This window comes from Pristiophorus japonicus, chromosome 5 (genome assembly GCF_044704955.1).
Source record: "Pristiophorus japonicus isolate sPriJap1 chromosome 5, sPriJap1.hap1, whole genome shotgun sequence".
Lineage (NCBI taxonomy): Eukaryota > Metazoa > Chordata > Chondrichthyes > Pristiophoridae > Pristiophorus > Pristiophorus japonicus.
The window spans coordinates 90,672,411-90,693,185 of record NC_091981.1 but is presented as its reverse complement, the minus strand read 5'-3'; positions in this window follow the sequence as shown (position 1 = coordinate 90,693,185).

Sequence of the window (20,775 nt, the reverse complement as noted above, 5' to 3'; positions counted from 1 at the left end):
CAATCCGTGCTCTCTTTCCCGAGCACCCATAAATGAGGGAATCTTGCACGCCACCTTGGTCACCGATGCTCACCCCCATCAGGGCGAGCAGGAGCAGGTTGATCTTTTCATGTCGATCTCCTGCCTGTCGGGACACATAAAACAGATAGCCCAGCCCTGAGAAAAGCTCTCCGGCTTGACAAAGGTGATCGAGTTCCAATTTAAACTTATTTTATAAAAGTCCATGATTTCTTCATGGAAAATTAATAAAGTCTTTAAATAACTGAGCTGTCTTCACCCCAGTTTCTACTTTGGAACTGATGTCTGTTTTAACTTCTGTCTCTTGGTCAGTTAGCTTCATATTCGGCACTGTAGCTTTGTCCAGAACTTTAACCTTTTCGTCATCGTAGTGCCTCCTCTAATAGCTGCAAAGTTGGGTTCTATTCTACCCCCAAATACTACCAGGCATATGTCATTAGTGCCTCCTCCAATAGCTGTAGAGGTGGATTCTTTCTTACTCCTGAATACTACCAGGTCCATGTCACTAGTCCATCAGCTGCCGGCCAAAACTCCTTCATTAACCGATTTTTTAATTCATCTCACTACTTCTATACGCATGGTATCTTCTTGAGGTCATGGTTGTCATGTATCTCACACTACTGTACATAACTGTATCTTACCATGCTATACATGACTGTAACCAGAGGTGACCTGTAACCACAAGCTTACCTTACCACCAGGGGTGCACTTGCAGGAGACACTGGATACCTGTCCCAGACAGGTTTATAAGGACAGGTCTCAGGCAAGTGTGGCATTGGAGAGCTGTGTAATAAAGGTGCAGGTCCTGAGAGACCTTGATTTCAGTATGTGCCTTGTGTGAATCTGTACTGCAGGGACAGGACTTTACAGTGGCGACGAGTTACGGGATTACAGAATCCACAGAATGGCGAACAGCGGCTCAGATGAAAAATACAATGCTGGAGATAATTGGGAGGACTTTATAGAAAGGCTCCAGCAAAGCTTTGTAACCAAAGACTGGTTAGGCGACGACAAGGCAGACAAGAAAAGAACCCATCTCTTCACCAGCTGTGGATCGAAAACATACGCTTTAATGAAGTAACCTGCTGGCACCCGAGAAACCAGCAAGCAAGTCGTTTGAAGAGTTGAGCACACTGGTAAGAGACCACCTGAAGCCAGCGAACAGCCTACACATGGCCAGACACAGGTTCTACAACGACAGACGCTGTGTGGGCCAGAGCATACCCGACTTTGTGGCGGAACTTCGGAGGTTGGCTAGCTTATGTGAGTTCTCCGATGAACTAAGGAGAGAAGTACTGAGAGACTTTTTTATTGAAGGAATAGGCCACGAGGCATATTCCGAAAGCTCATAGAAACCAAGAACTTGACCCTAGGGGCAGCAGCACTGGTTGCACAGACATTCTTGGCAGGAGAAGAAAAAACGAGGTTGATCTACACTGCGGGTACGACAACTAATGAAACATCGGAACAAGGGGTTCACAGCATGAAACAAGCTGCTACCCCCACACACAGACAAAGGCAGGAGAGCAGGCCCTCAATAGCAGGCAGTGGCACCAGAAGCCATCAAGGACCACATGAACGGCCGTTCACACCTCATCAACCCACAATGCGAGCAATCAACTACAAACTGAGAGAAGCTCAAGAGAGATCAGCCAGACGCAGCTCAGTCTTTGGAAACAATGGAAGTGGTCTGTGCTGGAGATGTGGGGGAAGGCACTCATCAAGGGGGTGTCGATTTCAGCATGCTGTTTGCAGAAACTGCAATTATACAGGGCATCTGGCCCGCATGTGCAGAAAAATGGCAGCTCGGCTGGTATACGAATCGGAAGGGTCGGAAAGCGGACCGGAAGACGGTGGGGACAGTACCCGGGACACCGAGGTACAGCGGGTGAACACGATCAATGGCCATGCTCCTGCAACAAGACGGCTCCAATAATGATGAGGGTCCTACTCAAAGGGATACCCGTCAACATGGAGCTGGATACGGGAGCGAGTCAATCTCTCATGAGCGCTCAACAATTTGAACAGCTGTGGCCGCACAAAAGAGACAGACCAAAACTCACAAGGGTCGACACCAAACTAAGGACCTATACCAAATAAATCGTCCCAGTCCTCGGCAGCGCCATGCTCTCAGTCACACACAAAGGGACAGTGAACCGACTTCCCTGTGGATTGTCCCCGGAGATCTCCCAGCACTGCTGGGGAGAAGCTGGCTGGCAACACTAAACTGGAAATGGGATGATGTTCACGCCATGTCATCAGAGGAACGGACATCCAGCTCAACAGTGCTAAGTTGATTTGAGCATCTCTTTCAGTCAGGTGTGGGCACCTTCAAAGGGGCTAAAGTCAAAATCTATATCACACAAGATGCTAGGCCAGTCCATCACATAGCTGTGCCCTATGTGATGAGGGAAAAGATTGAACATCAACTGGTCAGGCTTCAGCGGGAAGGCATTATCTCACCCGTGGAATTTAGCGACTGGGCAAGTCCCATCCTCCCAGTCATGAAGCCTGATGGATCCGTACGAATCTGTGGGGCCTACAAATCTACCATAAACAGAGTCTCCCTACAGGACCAATACCCGCTGCCCAGAGCGGAGGACTTATTTGCCACATTGGCTGGAGGTAAACTTTTCTCAAAACTAGATCTCACATCTGTGTATATGACGCAAGAATTGACCGATGAGTCCAAGCTACTCACCACCATCAATACACATCGAGGCCTTTTCATGTACAATCGATGCCCATTCGGCATCAATCGGCAGCTGCTATATTCCAGCGCAACGTGGAGAGTCTGCTCTAGTCCATCCCGGGAACGGTTGTATTTCAAGATGACATACTTATCACAGGCAGGGACACCGACTCCCATCTCCGCAATTTGGAGGAAGTACTAAAGTGGTTGGATTACGTAGGCCTAAGTGTTAAGAAATCCAAGTGCCTGTTTCTCGTGCTCGAGGTTGAATTTTTGGGCAGAAGGATTGCCGCTGATGGAATCCGCCCAACAGAATCCAAAACCGAAGCAATTCACCTGGCACCCAGGCCCTGGATTGTCTCAGAACTGCGCGCCTTTCTCGGGCTACTCAATTACTTTGGGAACTTTATGCAGAACTTGAGCACGCTACTGGAGCCTCTCCATGTGCTACTCAGAAAGGGGTGAGATTGGTTTTGGGGGGACGCCCAGGAACGCGCCTTTAATAAGGCACGCAACCTTCTGCGTTCCAACAGTGTTTTGGCTTTCTTTAATCCAGGTAAAAAGCTAGTTCTTACATGTGATGTGTCAGCATACAGAGTCGGGTGCATTTTACAACATGTCAATAGTGCGGGTAAATTACAACCGATAGCTTATGCCTCCAGGTCACTTTCGCGGGCGGAGCGCGGGTACGGAATGGTGGAGAAGGAGGCGCTCGCGTGCGTGTACGGTGTCAAAAAGATGCACCATTACCTTTTCGGGGCCAAGTTCGCGTTAGAAACCGACCACAAACCCCTCACGTCCCTACTATCCGAAAGCAAGGCAATAAACGCCAACGCCTCGGCGCACGTTCAACGGTGGGCACTCATGCTGGCGTCTTACGATTACACAATAAGGCACAGACCAGGCACAGACAACTGTGCCGACGCGCTTAGCAGGCTACCCCTGGCGACCACGGAAGGGTCTGATGAACAGGACTGTGAGATAGTCATGGCAATCAATGCCTTTGAGTCCACAGGTTCGCCCATGACGGCTCGCCAAATCAGAGCCTGGACGACCAGCGACCCCACGTTATCCCTAGATGTGTCCTAACCGGTGACTGGGCAGAGGCTCACGATGCCTGCCCCGAGGAGATCAAACCTTTCCATAGGTGCATGCATGAGCTATCACTTCAAGCGGACTGCCTGATGTGGGACAGCCGAGTAGTTATGCCTCTGCGAGGCAGAGAGGCATTTGTCCGGGAGCTCCACCGCGAGCACCCGGGGATCGTTCTCATGAAGGCCATAGCCAGATCCCACGTCTGGTGGCCTGGCATTGACGCGGACTTGGAGCTCTGCGTCTGACGGTGCACCACTTGTGCCCAATTCAGTAATGCCCCCAGGGAGGCCCCCCCTGAGCCCCTGGCCCTGGTCCACCAAACCGTGGTCGCAGGTGCACGTAGACTATGTGGGCCCATTCATGGGTAAAATGTTCCTCGTAGTTGTAGATGCATTTTCTAAGTGGATCGAATCCACCATTTTAAACTCGAGCACCACCTCCACCACTGTGGAGAGCCTTGGAACCATGTTTGCAATGCACTGCATTCCTGATATATTGGTCAGTGATAATGGTCCATATTTCACCAGCGCAGAATTCCAAGATTTTATAAGTGACCACGGCATAAATCACGTTAAGATGGCACCGTTCAAGCCGGCCTCCAACAGCCAGGCAGAGCGAGTAGTGCAGATCATTAAACAAGGCATGCTCAAAATACAAGGTCCCACGCTGCAGGGCCGTCTGTCATGACTGCTGCTGGCATACAGATCTCGTCTGCATTCATTGACTGGAGTTCCCCCCGCGCAACTATTAATGAAACAGACCTTAAAGACAAGGCTCTCATTATTCCTCCCAGACATGCATGAAATCATTGAGGCACAGCGCAGTAAGCTAACGGAGTACCATGAGCAAAATTCGAGGGGGAGGTGGAATGAGATAGGGGACAAAGTGTTTGTGCTAAACTATGGCAGGGGTCCCAAATGGCTTGCAGGGACAGTAACAGGCAAGAAGGAAACAGGCTACTGGTGGTACAAATGGATAATGGCCAAACTTGCCGGAGGCATATAGACCAAGACAAAAGTAGATTTACCAACAACACTGCTGAACCAGAGATAGACTACAATGTGGAACTCACACCACACCTGGTGGACAGACAGAGGGAACAACCTGAGGAAAGGGCAATCCCAAAAGACAGCCCAGGCGAGACATCAGCAATCACCCCGAAAGAACAACAGGCACCAAGGCAAACAACTGAACCACAACTAAGACGCTCCACGTGAGAGCATACACCACCTGAGAGACTGAACCTATAAAGACAATAAGATCTTGGGGGAGGGTGATGTCATGATAAAGAGGTGGATTCTTTCTTACTCCTGAATACTACCAGGTCCATGTCACTAGTCCATCAGCTGCCGGCCAAAACTCCTTCATTAACCGATTTTTTAATTCATCTCACTACTTCTATACGCATGGTATCTTCTTGAGGTCATGGTTGTCATGTATCTCACACTACTGTACATAACTGTATCTTACCATGCTATACATGACTGTAACCAGAGGTGACCTGTAACCACAAGCTTACCTTACCACCAGGGGTGCACTTGCAGGAGACACTGGATACCTGTCCCAGACAGGTATATAAGGACAGGTCTCAGGCAAGTGTGGCATTGGAGAGATGTGTAATAAAGGTGCAGGTCATGAGTGACCTTGATTTCAGTATATGCCTCGTGTGAATCTGTACTGCAGGGACAGGACTTTACAGTGGTGACCTGGAATTCCTAAAATCTTAACTTAACTAAAACTCTTAAACATTCTGAAACTTATATAGTACCCATCTCCAGGTGGCCAGGTTAATCCCTGTTCTTCTCCTTCCCTTTTCGGCCTCTGGGCTGCCTGAATGGCCTGCGGTAAGGCGGCTTGTACTGCAGGACCTGGGGTGTTCTAACCGGAGGTGTGTCTGAGTCCCACATTATTGGGGGAATGGCCCCTCCAGTGCTACAGCACATTGCCCCTTTAGGTGTGGCTGCTGAGTTCATTTCGTTAACTGTGGGTTCTGTGCAGCCTGAGGCTGCAGGCTGGGGACTCTCGGTTGGTGGCTGGTCCACCACTACCTCTCCTGTGAGTCCCTCACCACCGAAGGCTGCTGGCTAGGGGTCCCTGTCCGTAGACTGATCCCTGATTTTGGGTATTCTTTACGGATGGCAACTCTCCTGGGGCTGAACCACTGAAACTGGGGTGCTGGTGACCATGGTGTCTTAGGCCATGGTGTGCGGGGAGTTCTTCTTCAGGCTCTGGCTACTGGGGGTGTGTCCGAGTTCCAAATGATTAGAGGGATAGCTCCTCTAGTAATACAGTTCACTGCCCCGATCGGTACAATCTGTGAGTCTCCGACGTCCCCTGTGGGCTTTCCACAGTCGGAGGCTGCTGGCTGAGGATCCCTGAGCCTAGAACGGTTCACTGTTCCTGGCTACCCCTTGCGCTTAGCAGCTATCCCTGTGTTAAACAATTTGCACTGGTTTATGTGAAACCACTTTGTACAGCGGGGCATCTTTACGGCATAGACCATGGGGTTTTCCTTGTCGACAATGTGGTACGGCCCCATGTACAGTGCCTCAAAAGCCCCTACTCGAGCATAGTCCTGTAACATAACCTGGTCCCCTATCTCCCACTCGTAGTGCTTGTGGGGCTCTGGCAGCAGTCGGTTGCTCCAATGCTGTTTTCCCATGTTGTTAGCAGCCTGCCAGTGAATCTGTTTAAGGTGTTCAAACAGATCCCTGACAAAGCTGTCCCAGCTCACTTCCCTGAGCTGACCTTCCGTGAGCACCGAGGCTAGTACGTTGGTGGGGATACGCATGGCTCTGCTGGTCATGAGCTCGTACAGGGAGTACCCCGTGCTCTTTGACTGGCTGGCCCGGATCCCCATGAGGACCAGTGGCAAGACCTCTACCCACTCCCTGGGTGATTCGCCCGTCTCATTTCGTAACCTTTCTTTCAAAAAGGAGTGAGATGCAGTCCTTACTACTCGGGGGATCAAGGGGTATGGCGAAAAAGCAGGAATGGGGTACTGAAGTTGCATGTTCAGCCATGGCGGTGCAGGCTCGAAGGGCCGAATGGCCTACTCTTGCACCTATTATCTATGTTTCTATGTTTGATAGTGCGGTTTAAACGCTCCACAAGCCCAGATGACTGCGGGTTGTGGGCAACATGCCATTTCCCCTCGATGCCGAGCACCTTAAGTGAAGTGGCTCCCTTGGTCGGACTCCACATACTGAGGTAGTCCCCATTGGGAGAACACTTCCCTGACCAGGATCCTAGCTGTTCCCAATGCAGTAGCAGTACAGCATGGGAAGGTTTCCACCCACTTAGTGAACACATCCACCAACACTAGGCAGTACTTGTAGCCTCCCTGGGCAGTGGGTAGGGGCCCTATGTAATCGACCTGGATCGACTGCCAGGGTCCCTCTACCCTCCTGATATGTCCCATAGACACCTTCCTTTTCTGGGGGTCAGGGTTGTTTGCAGCGCACACCAGGCAGCTGGCGTAGAACTCGCGGACATCTTACCTGAGTCCCGACCACCATCCTGCCTGTTCCACCCATTGCCAGGTGGTTTCAGGTCCGAGGTGTCCTGCTCCTGGACCCTCGTGAGCCAGCTGGAGGAATTCTCTCCGGTGTTGTTGTGGTACTACCCATTGCTCCCCACTGAACAGCATGCCTTCTTTACCTTCTTTAACATAGAAACATAGAAACATAGAAAATAGGTGCAGGAGTAGGCCATTCGGCCCTTCTAGCCTGCACCGCCATTCAATGAGTTCATGGCTGAACATTCAACTTCAGTACCCCATTCCTGCTTTCTCGCCATACCCCTTGATCCCCCTCGTAGTAAGGACCTCATCTAACTCCTTTTTGAATATATTTAGTGAATTGGCCTCAACAACTTTCTGTGGTAGAGAATTCCACAGGTTCACCACTCTCTGGGTGAAGAAGTTCCTCCGCATCTCGGTCCTAAATGGCTTACCCCTTATCCTTAGACTGTGACCTCTGGTTCTGGACTTCCCCAACATTGGGAACATTCTTCCTGCATCTAACCTGTCTAACCCCGTCAGAATTTTAAATGTTTCTATGAGGTCCCCTCTCATTCTTCTGAACTCCAGTGAATACAAGCCCAGTTGATCCAGTCTTTCTTGATAGGTCAGTCCCGCCATCCCGGGAATCAGTCTGGTGAACCTTCGCTGCACTCCCTCAATAGCAAGAATGTCCTTCCTCAGGTTAGGAGACCAATACTGTACACAATACTCCAGGTGTGGCCTCACCAATGCCCTGTACAATTGTAGCAACACCTCCCTGCCCCTGTACTCAAATCCCCTTGCTATGAATGCCAACATGCCATTTGCTTTCTTAACCGCCTGCTGCACCTGCATGCCAACCTTCAATGACTGATGTACCATGACACCCAGGTCTCTTTGCACCTCCCCTTTTCCTAATCTGTCACCATTCAGATAATAGTCTGTCTCTCTGTTTTTACCACCAAAGTGGATAATCTCACATTTATCCACATTATACTTCATCTGCCATGCATTTGCCCACTCACCTAACCTATCCAAGTCACTCTGCAGCCTCACAGCATCCTCCTCGCAGCTCACACTGCCACCCAACTTAGTGTCATCCGCAAATTTGGAGATACTACATTTAATCCCCTCATCTAAATCATTAATGTACAGTGTAAACAGCTGGGGCCCCAGCACAGAACCTTGCGGTACCCCACTAGTCACTGCCTGCCATTCTGAAAAGTACCCATTTACTCCTACTCTTTGCTTCCTGTCTAACAACCAGTTCTCAATCCATGTCAGTACACTACCCCCAATCCCATGTGCTCTAACTTTGCACATCAATCTCTTGTGTGGGACCTTGTCGAACGCCTTCTGAAAGTCCAAATATACCACATCAACTGGTTCTCCCTTATCCACTCTACTGGAAACATCCTCAAAAAATTCCAGAAGATTTGTCAAGCATGATTTCCCTTTCACAAATCCATGCTGACTTGGACCTATCATGTCACCTCTTTCCAAATGCACTGCTATGACATCCTTAATAATTGATTCCATCATTTTACCCACTACCGATATCAGGCTGACCGGTCTATAATTCCCTGTTTTCTCTCTCCCTCCTTTTTTAAAAAGTGGGGTTACATTGGCTTCCATCCACTCCATAGGAACTGATCCAGAGTCAATGGAATGTTGGAAAATGACTGTCAACGCATCCACTATTTGCAAGGCCACCTCCTTAAGTACTCTGGGATGCAGTCCATCAGGCCCTGGGGATTTATCGGCCTTCAATCCCATCAATTTCTCCAACACAATTTCCCGGCTAATAAGGATTTCCCTCAGTTCCTCCTCCTTACTAGACCCTCTGACTCCTTTTATAACCGGAAGGTTGTTCGTGTCCTCCTTCGTGAATACCGAACCAAAGTACTTGTTCAATTGGTCCGCCATTTCTTTGTTCCCCGTTATGACTTCCCCTGATTCTGACTGCAGGGGACCTACGTTTGTCTTTACTAACCTTTTTCTCTTTACATATCTATAGAAACTTTTGCAATCCGTCTTAATGTACCCTGCAAGCTTCTTCTCACACTTCATTTTCCCTGCCCTAATCAAACCCTTTGTCCTCCTCTGCTGAGTTCTAAATTTCTCCCAGTCCCCAGGTTCACTGCTATTTCTGGCCAATTTGTATGCCACTTCCTTGGCTTTAATACTATCCCTGATTTCCCTTGATAGCCACGGTTGAGCCACCTTCCCTTTTTTATTTCTATGCCAGACAGGAATGTACAATTGTTGTAGTTCATCCATGCGGTCTCTAAATGTCTGCCATTGCCCATCCACAGTCAACCCCTTAAGTATCATTCGCCAATCCATCCCAGCCAATTCATGCCTCATACCTTCAAAGTTAGCCTTCTTTAAGTTCTGGACCATGGTCTCTGAATTTACTGTTTCATTCTCCATCCCAATGCAGAATTCCACCATATTATGGTCACTCTTCCCCAAGGGGCCTCGCACAACGAGATTGCTAATTAATCCTCTCTCATTACATAACACCCAGTCTAAGATGGCCTCCCCCCCAGTTGGTTCCTCGACATATTGGTCTAAAAAACCATCCCTTATGCACTCCAGAAAATCCTCCTCCACCGTATTGCTTCCAGTTTGGTTAGCCCAATCTATGTGCATATTAAAGTCACCCATTATAACTGCTGCACCTTTATTGCACGCACCCCTAATTTCCTGTTTGATGCCCTCCCCAACATCACTACTACTGTTTGGAGGTCTGTACACAACTCCCACTAACGTTTTTTGCCCTTTGGTGTTCTGCAGCTCTACCCATATAGATTCCACATCATCCAAGCTAATGTCCTTCCTAACTATTGCCTTAATCTCCTCCTTAACCAGCAATGCTACCCCACCTCCTTTTCCTTTTATTCTATCCTTCCTGAATGTTGAATACCCCTGGATGTTGAGTTCCCAGCCCTGCTCATCCTGGAGCCACGTCTCCGTAATCCCAATCACATCATATTTGTTAACATCTATTTGCACAGTTAATTCATCCACCTTATTGCGGATACTCCTTGCATTAAGACACAAAGCCTTTAGGCTTGTTTTTTTAACACCCTCTGTCCTTTTAGAATTTTGCTGTACAATGGCCCTTTTTGTTCTTTGCCTTGGGTTTCTCTGCCCTCCACTTTTCCTCATCTCCTTTCTGTCTTTTGTTTTTGCCTCCTTTTTGTTTCCCTCTATCTCCCTGCATTGGTTCCCATCCCCCTGCCATATTAGTTTAACTCCTCCCCAACAGCACTAGCAAACACTCCCCCGAGGACATTGGTTCGATTCTGCCCAGGTGCAGACCGTCCGGATTGCACTGGTCCCACCTCCCCCAGAACCGGTTCCAATGCCCCAGGAATTTGAATCCCTCCCTGCTGCACCATTGCTCAAGCCACGTATTCATCTGAGCTATCCTGCGATTCCTACTCTGACTAGCACGTGGCACTGGTAGCAATCCCGAGATTACTACTTTTGAGGTCCTACTTTTTAATTTAGCTCCTAGCTCCTTAAATTCATTTCGTAGGAACTCATCCCTTTTTTTACCTATATCATTGGTACCAACGTGCACCACGACAACTGGCTGTTCTCCCTCCCTTTTTAGAATGTCCTGCACCCGCTCCGAGACATCCTTGACCCTTGCACCAGGGAGGCAACATACCATCCTGGAGTCTCGGTTGCGGCCGCAGAAACGCCTATCTATTCCCCTTACAATTGAATCCCCTATCACTATCGCTCGCCCACTCTTTTTCCTGCCCTCCTGTGCAACGGCAATAGCTGCGGTGCCGTACCTTTTCCTCTTTAGCTAGCATGTTCAGGACAGTTTTGAGGACGGGGTCTTGGGTCTGAACCGTTTTCAGGTCCGAGGGCACTGCTACCCCCTGCCTTCCCTGTCATCCCAATCCCGCCCCTAACCGCTGCAATGGGGCTTGGGTTGTACGTGGCCCAGAGCTTGCCCGTGCGAGCACCTTGCTTACCAACATGTCAGCCTGCTGGTTTCCCTCGCTACGGGGTTCAGTGGTTGAATGTGCATTCACTTTGTGTATATAGACCTTCCCTTCCTCCCCTATGGCGGCCATGATCATTTCCAGTAAAGGCTTAATTGCTAGGGGTCTCCCGTCTGCAGATGTGTATCCGCGACGGGACCAGATAGCCAGGTATTCCGTACACCAATTGCATGTGAACCTACTATCTGAGCAAATCGTGTATGGGGTAGGAAATTCCTCGGGGTGTGTGACCATGTACACTACTGCCCCGCAAAGACAGTGGTTCCTTAAATATACTAGAATACCGTGGCCTATAATAAAATTGATCCCCAGGATTCCCTTTGCTTCCTGCTCCCACTTCATTAGGACACAAGTCCACTTGGTGTGGAGCGTTCCCAAATGAATAGAGAGCGGAACAGAGAATGAACCAGACTGCTCGGCGCCTGTGAAACCCACCAAGCTGTAGGGGACCCCGCTAGACAGAGTTGAGGCAGCGCGGTTATCTGCATAGACGAGGGTGCTTGATGCACCGGTATCCAGCAGATAAGTCCCCTTCACCTTCTCCACGTCCACCTCAACCCACGGTCTCCTCCATGCATCGTTCTCAAGGGAACACAGGTGAACAGGCTGTGCCTGTTCTAGTCACTGTCCTGGATGGCATGGGGCAGATGGGATTATGGTACTGGTGGCGGCGGCTTCCCTCCCAGGACCATCTAGTACTGTTCGGAGTGCAGTCATGAACGTGTCGAACGTGTGGGGAGAGACTAGTTTCCCAGTCTCAGTCTTTTGGGCAGGGGCTGGAGAATTCTTCCCTGCACTACTTTTCCATGGATTCCTACAATCCTTTCTCCAATGCCCACTCTTCCCACACCCGAAGCAGGTACGCTTTGTATCGGAGGGATTGCCCCCTTCCCGGTGCCATTCCTTCTTATCCTGACTAGGTCTGATTTCGTGGACCTTTCCTTTGGGTGGGTGCTCTTCTGTTCCTCTGCCGTTCCGGTACGGTAGGGTCAGTTGCCTGACTACCGCCTCCTCGATGGCATGGGGATCTCTCGGGTCAAACCAGACCTCGGCTTTTCCTTTGATCCGTAGGGAGCTGTTTGCCACCAGGCTTCGGAACCAGCGGGCTCTCTCGTCCTGGTCAGGTGATCCCGGTTGAGAGCCCCACCACAGGTGCTCTGGTACACAGCCCATAGTCTGTCTGCGAAAGCATGTGGGGTTTCCCCTGTGAGCTACACTGTCTTCTCCACTCGGGAGAAGGGACTCCCATCATTACAACCCATGGCTTCCAAAATGTCCTCCCGGATGGCAGCATATGTACTCTGCCCCCTTTTGCTTGCAGCAGAGAGGGACTGATCCAGCATGCCATCTAGTGAGAGGAGGAGCATCTTTGCTATCTCGGCATCAGCGCACCCGTTAATATCCCCTGCCTATTCCACTTCCATAAAGTGGATCGAGGAGTCTCCTTTTGGAGTGAGCTTACCCAGGTGGCTTATCATAGCCCTAAGCTGTTGGGTAATGTGGGGAACCATGAACTGACTTTCTAGGGGCCTCTGACCCCCACCACCGACGGGCGGGCCAAACTTTTGTTGCCGGACCGGGCACATCGGCCCCAGCTCTGGCCCTTCTTGCTCTGACTCGCCCACCTCTCCCTGCTGCCAAACCGAGCTGAAACTTGCCACCACAGGTGGTGGTGATCCGCAATCTCTGCCTGCCTCGCAACTCGTTCGCCCCTCCTGCTGCCGAGCCGGTACCAACACCGGCACCACAGGTGGTAGTTGAACAGTTTCCCCCTTCTCTTTCAGGTCCACCTGAGCCACACCCGGGCTTATTAGGCATAGCATGCCTTTGGCCTTGGACAGAGCAAGGTTAAAGTTTTGATTTGTTGCTGGCAAGGACCGTGGTCGCCCGACTCAAACCCATTAGTGTTGGCTACTTTGTAAGCTGCCTGTATGTCTCTTAACCTCTCCTCCTGCTCTTTTACTTGACGGGTAAGGCGAGCATTCTCTTCCCGCAGTACCTTTTCATTATTCTTAGCCTCTGTGACCTGACACTGAAAGTAATCCTGGCTGTTCCTGTACCTCTCCATTAGCTGCGTCTTTCCGTGTTTCAGCTGGCGTAGTTCTCCCCATAACCTTTCTCCTGCCATAGCCCTTTCATGTGATTTTTCCACACATCCCCACAGTTCTGCCTGCAGTGACTCAATGCTTCTATATCGGGGCTGGGCCTGTCACTGCAAACAGATCAATCAGATTGCTTTATCTATTGATTCCTTATGGTCTTTGCTTGCAGTCCACTGGGCTGCAGCATCTCCCGGACGCTCAGCACACAACAGAGCAAGCACCCAATCCTTAGTGACATTTACTTACTTATACACATAAGAGGAAATACTCTCTTCCAGCTTAATTTTTTCCTCCAAAAACAGTATTCTTTGCATCACATCCTTTGTACCAAAGTCCTGCCACAGTCGCCATTCTGTAGGGGGTGGTGTGGGGGTCAGGTTCACTTCTGACCTTCTGAGCGGTTCGAATCGCTCCCACTCCCTGGGTTCTAGACTTTGGATTTATTTGGGGATGTGACAATGTGCAGCAGACAACTGGTTTTGGTGCAAGAAACTTTGATTTTATTCAGGAAAGAAAGTACTTAGTCAAAACTTACAAACTCTAGAATAAGGAACACTTTATCACACATACAAAAGGGGTTACAGAAAATAATACACCTCCCACCTCCCAATGCCTAAATCTGACTAGGTTAAACTGTAAGGCAACAGAGATAATGCTCACCGATCCTCTTATTGACAGTTAGCGGTGGTTCACGGTTTCGGGGTTCGCTGGACTCTGTAAGTTCTGCTTGCCGTACCCCGAACGTCGTGGAAGACTTCTTGCTGCGTAGTCTTCAGTTGGGTAGAGGCCACTGATGCGGTAATGCAAGGTTTGGATTTATGGGGTGAGTACCCACTTTCTTCTTGTAGGAGTAGGGCTTTGGGTTACTTTAGGTAATGTTTCACCCGTTGTAAGCCAGGAATAGATTGTAGAGTGGAAAACTTTCGAATCTTCAGTTTCTTCTCGAGTAGTTTCTGTTATATATGTGGACTTGTATTTACTCTGTATAGCCACCAGAGGACTCATCCCCAGAGTCCCAAGGGATCCCATGATCCCTTGGGAGCACAGGTATTTAAGAAGGCTTCACAGGTTGGAGAGGCACTCTGGAGACCTGCAATAAAAGACTAAGGTCACACTTTACTTTGAGTTCACAGTGTTCAGTCTGACTCTTTCTCCATACATAACAATTGGCGATGAGATACAGATAGCGAACCCAAAGATGCAGAGAACATTGGGCATCCTGGAGAAATTTTCGGAGGAAGATGATTGGGAAACTTTTGTGGAGTGACTCGGCCAATATTTCATGGCCAACGAGCTAGATGGGGAAGAGAGCGCTGCCAAACGTAGAGTGATCCTCCTCACCATCTGTGGGGCACCAACGTATGGCCTCATGAAGAATCTGCTCACTCCAGCGAAACCCACAGAGAAATCATACGACGATTTGTGCACACTGGTCCGAGAGCATTTGAACCCAAAGGAAAGCGTTCTGATGATGAGGTATTGGTTCTACACCTACAAACGGTCTGAAGGCCAGGAAGTGGCGAGTTATGTCGCCGAGCTGAGAAGCCTTGCAGGACATTGCGAATTTGAAGGACATTTGGAGCACATGCTCAGAGACTTTTTCGTACTTGGCATTGGCCACGAAACCATACTTCGCAAGCTTTTGACTGTAGAGACCCCAACCTTGAGTAAGGCCATAGCGATAGCCCAGGCATTCATTGCCACCAGTGACAATACTAAGCAAATCTCTCAGCACACAAGTGCTGCTACAAGTATTGTGAACAAAGTGCTGTTATTTTCGAATCGTAATGTACAGGGCAGGCCACACATACCTGCAGCTACACGTCCGCAGATGTCTCAGAGTCCACCATCAAGGGTGATGAATGCAAAGCCATTAACACCTTGTTGGCACTGCGGGGGTGATCATCGTTTCCATTCATGCCGATTCAAACGATACATTTACAATGGCTGTGGAACAATGGGACACTTCCAACGAGTGTGCAGGCGAGCTGCTAAGCCTGTTAAACATGCAAACCACTAAGTTGCAGAGGAGAACAGATCAATGGAGGATCACTATGAACCAGAGCCTCCGATAGAGAAGGCAGAGGTACATGGGGTGCACATATTCACCATGAATTGTCCCTGATAATGCTGAATGTTGAACTAAATGGACTCCCGGTGTCAATGGAGCTGGACATGGGCGCGAGCCTGTCCATCATGGGCAAAAAGACTTTCGAAAGATTGTGGTGCAACAAGACCTCAAGGCCAGTCTTAACTCCAGTTCGCACAAGACTAAGAACTTACACTAAAGAACTGATTCCTGTAATCGGCAGTGCTACCCTAAAGGTCTCCTACGATGGAGCGGTGCACAAACTACCACTCTGGGTGGTACCGGGCGATGGTCCCACGCTGCTCAGCAGGAGCTGGCTGGGAAAGGTACACTGGAACTGGGTGACGTCCGAGCGCTATCGCCCGCTGACGACACTTCGTGTGCCCCAGTCTTAAACAAATTTCCTCCGCTGTTCAAACCAGGCATCGGGAAATTCCAAGGAACAAAATGCAGATCCACCTAATTCCGGGGGCACGACCCATCCATCACAAGGCGAGAGCAGTACCGTACATGATGAGAGAAAAGGTAGAGATCGAGCTGGACCGGCTGCAACGAGAGGGCATCATTTCACCGATTGAGTTCAGCGAGTGGGCCAGTCCTATTGTCCCAGTCCTCAAGGGAGACGGCACCATCAGAATCACCATCAAAGTAACTATCAATCGTTTCTCCCTGCAGGACCAATATCCACTACCAAAAGCTGACGACCTCTTTGCAATGCTGGCGGGAGGAAAGACGTTCACGAAGCTGGATCTGACTTCAGCCTACATGACGCAAGAACTGGAGGAATCATCGAAGGCCCTCACCTGCATCAACACGCACAAAGGTCTTTTTGTTTATAACAGATGCCCATTTGGAATCCGATCAGCGGCGGCGATATTCCAAAGAAACATGGAAAGTTTACTGAAGTTGGTCCTGCACACCGTGGTCTTCCAGGACGACATCTTGGTCACAGGGCGGAACACAGTCGAGCACCTGCAGAACCTGGAGAAGGTTCTTAGTCGACTCAACCGCGTGGGGCTCAGGTTAAAACGCTCGAAGTGCATTTTCCTGATGCCTGAAGTGAAGTTCCTGGGAAGGAGGATTGCGGTGAATGACATCAGGCCCACCAACGCGAAGACGGAGACAATCGAGAACGTATCAAGGCCACAGAACGTGACGGAGCTGCGGTCGTTTCTGGGACTCTTACTGGGTCTCAGCACCCTGCTAGAACCACTACAGGTCTTACTACGAAAAGGGGGCGAATGGGTTTGGGGCAAAAGCCAAGAACATGCCTTTGTAAAAGTGAGAAAATTGTTATCAAGCAAATTGCTTGTGTTGTATGATTCATGTGAACGTTTGGTACTAGCATGCGATGCATCGTCATATGGCAACGGGTGTATATTGCAACAAGCTAATGATTTCGGGAAACTGCAACCGGTTGCTTATGCATCCAGGAGTCTGTCTAAGGCCGAGAGAGCCAACAGCATGATTGAAAAAGAAGTGTTAGCGTGTGTCTATTGGGTAAAGAAAATGCATCAATACCTGTTTGGGTTAAAATTTGAATTGGAAACTGACCATAAGCCACTTAGATCTCTGTTTTCCAAGAGTAAAGAGATAAATACCAACGCATCGGCCCGCATCCAGAGATGGGCGCTCACGTTGTCCGCATACAACTACGCCATCCGCCACAGGCCAGGCACAGAAAACTGCACCGATGCTCTCAGTAGGCTGCCATTGCCCACCACGGGGATGGAAATGACGCAGCCCGCAGATCTAGCCATAGTTATGGAAGCACTTGAGAGTGAGCAATCACCCGTTACTGCCTGGCAAATCAAAACCTGGACAAGCCAGGATCCCTTATTATCTCTAGTCAAAAGCTGTGTGCTACACGGGAGCTGGTCCAGTGTCCCAGTGGAAATGCAGGAAGGGATAAAGCCGTTCCAGCGGCGCAAAGATTAAATGTCTATACAGGCAGACTGTCTTCTATGGTGCAATCGAGTAGTGGTCCCCAATAAAGGCAGAGACACCTTCATCAATGACCTCCACAGTACTTACGCAGGCATCGTAATGATGAAAGCGATAGCCAGATCCCACGTGTGATGGCCCGGTATCAATGCAGACTTATAGTCCTGCGTTCACAGATTCAATACATGCTCGCAGTTAAGCAATGTACCCTGGGAGGTGCCACTAAGTTTATGGTCTTGGCCCTCCAAACCGTGGTCTAGGGTATTCGTCGACTATTCAGGCCCGTTCTTGGGTAAAATGTTCCTTGTGGTTGTAGACACATATTCCAAGTGGATTGAATGTGAGATAATGTCGGCTAGCACGTCTGTTGCCACCACTGAAAGCCTGCGGGACATGTTTGCCACACACGGCTTACCCGATGTCCTGGTGAGCGACAACGGGCCATGTTTTACCAGTGCTGAGTTCAAAGAATTCATGACCCGTAACGGGATCAAACATGTCATATCTACCCCATTTAAACCAGCGTCCAATGGTCAGGCAGAGAGAGCAGTGCAAACCATCAAGCAAGGCTTGAAGAGGGTAACTGAAGGCTCACTGCAGACTCGCCTATCCCGAGTCCTGCTTAGCTACCGCATGAGTCCACACTCAATCACTGGGATCCCACCTGCCGAACTTCTCGTGAAAAAAGCACTTAAGAAATGGCTCTCGTTAGTTCATCCTGATCTACATGAACAGGTAGAGAGCAGGCGGCTTCAACAAAGTGCATGCCATGATAGCGCAAATATGTCACCTGAGATTGAAGTCAATGATCCTGTATTTGTATTAAATTATGGACAAGATCCCAAGTGGCTTCCCGGCACTATCGTGGCCAAAAAGGGGAGCAGGGTGTTTCGGGTCAAACTTTCAAATCGACTCATTCACCGGAAATACTTGGACCAAATCAAACTGATATTCACCGACTACCCTGAGCAACCCACCTTGGACCCTACCTTTTTTGATCCCCCAACACACACACCAGTGGCAACCGGCACCATGGTTGACCACGAAGCAGAACCCATCGTCCACAGCAGCCCTGCAGGGCCCAACACACCAGGCAGCCCAGCAAGGCCAGCTGCACAGCAGCCCAGCGAGGACCCAACAAATGATTCAACAACACCAGCTTTCACATCGAGACGATCAACCAGGGCAAGAAGGGCCTCAGATCGACTCACATTGTAAATAGTTACACTATTGACTTTGGGGGGGGAATGTTGTTCTGTATGTGGACTTGTATTTACTCTGTACAGCCACCAGAAGGCTCATCCCCCGGAGTCCCAAGGGATCCCATAACCCCTTGGGAGTACAGGTATTTAAGAAGCTTCACAGGTTGGAGAGGCACTCTGGAGACCTGCAATAAAAGACTAAGGTCACACTTTACTTTGAGCTCACAGTGTTCAGTCTGACTCTTTCTTCATACACAACAGTTTCTTTCTTAGGATTTGTCGATCGCGGTGGTTCGATGTTACCACGTTGACTGTGGTCTGTTTGTTGCCGCGATGAGTTGGTGATGTCCGATGTCACTGGGAACTGCTTTTCTCTGCCTTTTGATGATGTTCTTCCTCCTTCTTCGGTGGCAGAGCAGTGTAACCCAGGAGTGTCGTCGAGACTGAAGACGCTGAGGCTCAGAAGGCTCCAGAAGGCTGTGTAGAAGGCTCATTAACCCGTAAAACAGGGCCTCAATTATACTTTGAGAGCCTTTCTAATCTGCGCGCCAAATCAAACCCGATTCTTTGTCTTGGTTTTGGCGGACTTGGTAATTCTTTATTTAATTTTGGCGGGCTCGTTAACGATAACTTATTTAGGATGTGTTGATCTGTTGAATTCGAGTTGCGATTGTAAAAATTATCTTTGGTGTTTACATTGTCTGCCTAGGCCTGGGTTTTCCATGCAGGCCAGATAGCTGATTAACATACATGTGCTGGATGGCTTTCATGCTTAGAGCTATGGCTGGCTATCTCTAGATCAATTGTTGCTATGTTAATGTCTCCTAGGGAGCAGAGTTTTGGAGTTTACACAGTTTCCCAGACAATTTGTTTAGCTCCAATATCCCAGTCAGCTCCAATACCCAAAGATTGGCTTTTCAGAGGTTAGTAGTTACCTGGTTTGCAGCCCTTTTCCCTTACAGACCCATGCATCTTTTTAAAAATCCCCAAGGTCATTTTAAGTGAGTCCAAAATGATCTTTCCTTAGGGTTTCTTCTCACAGAGGGGGAATCTTTGAATTTTGAGAAACTTCGAGTTTTACAGTAACTCTTGCAATATGCAAAAAAACGGCATTGGGGAAAATTGAGCCCATAGTAACTAGTAGTAAAGGCTGCATCTTTGGTTTTGTGATTAAACAGGGCTTGGAGTTATGTTGAGAATTATGTCGATGAGATTCAGTGCAATGCCATGTGCTAAGACTGATAAGCAATGCAATAATCCAATGTAGTTGATGCAAACGGTTGAATGAGAGATGAGGCTGATTCCAAATGATGCATAATAATGGAAGGAAAGCAGGACTGAGAACAAAAACTCCAAAAATTTGTCAAAATCGAAAACCAGGTGAAAATACAAGACAATTCACACTTTTGTGTAACATATTACAACACGGTAAATATATCTCTGATAAAGTATTCAGTATAATTAGGGAGAAAAAGTATTGAAGAAACATCTTTAGAAATTCACGTCTAACTGGAAGACCAAGAAGAATGTGTGTTGCACAAAACCTTTACTAAGTTGGGAACATATTACTACATAGAATCCATTTTAAATCCTAATTTAAAGAAGGACATAAGCTGAGGAATACATGGCAAATACTGCTTAACGATGGAGGGAAAATTTTGACAAACTGAAATGGATAATAAATAGTGAATAAGAAATATAAGTTGTATTCTGCTGAATGATTGAATGATATGGTGTTTCAACTCCAAAAGTTGCCCGTGGGCCCACTTAATAATCATTCAGGAGATAGGGAGTATAACTATACCAGTTCTCCTGTAAAGTTTGTGTGATCTGCTACTCACAGATTATAGGCCAGCAGCTTTCCTCAGGCATTAAGCTACCACTTCTTGTATATCCTTGATAACATCATGTATTCTACTGGATTTCAAACTGAGTTTCTTGCAGTTTCTTGAGCAATTTCATGACCAATGTCACCTCCCTGTTAAATTTAATATTTTATTGTCAGATGCAGCCAGACTATACATCATCATAATTAAGAATTGTATCTGAAGCTCAAATAAGGTAATTGAATTGCATACCCTGGGTGTATGTGGATAGTGATAT